Raw genomic sequence first — 370 nt, forward strand, 5'->3', positions numbered from 1 at the left:
CATGGTTTAGGGGGCATGGGAGTGCTGGGTTGACGGTGGGACTTGGTGATCTCGGAGCTCTTTTCCAACCTGCATGATTCTGGGAAATCAGGTCTGGGAGGGTGAGACCCAAGTGAGTCACCTGAGGCTCTGAGCAGCGTTTTGTTAGGAGAGCTGCTGTCACAGCAGCAGGAGCTCTGGGGACAGGGGTGACCCTGCTGAGAGCCCCAGGTTTCTGTGGGGCTGGCTGGGCTGTGAGCCCTATTGGGCCCCCCCAGCCTCAGCGGGAGGTGCTGCATGAAGGGCATGGACGGGGCTCAGAACCTGCCCTCTTACAGAAGGGGAGGAGGCAGAGCCACCCAGCACCACCCCGAGGGCCTCTGCACCTCCA

Source organism: Merops nubicus, unplaced genomic scaffold (genome assembly GCF_000691845.1).
Source record: "Merops nubicus isolate BGI_N331 unplaced genomic scaffold, ASM69184v1 scaffold38247, whole genome shotgun sequence".
NCBI classification, from domain to species: domain Eukaryota; kingdom Metazoa; phylum Chordata; class Aves; order Coraciiformes; family Meropidae; genus Merops; species Merops nubicus.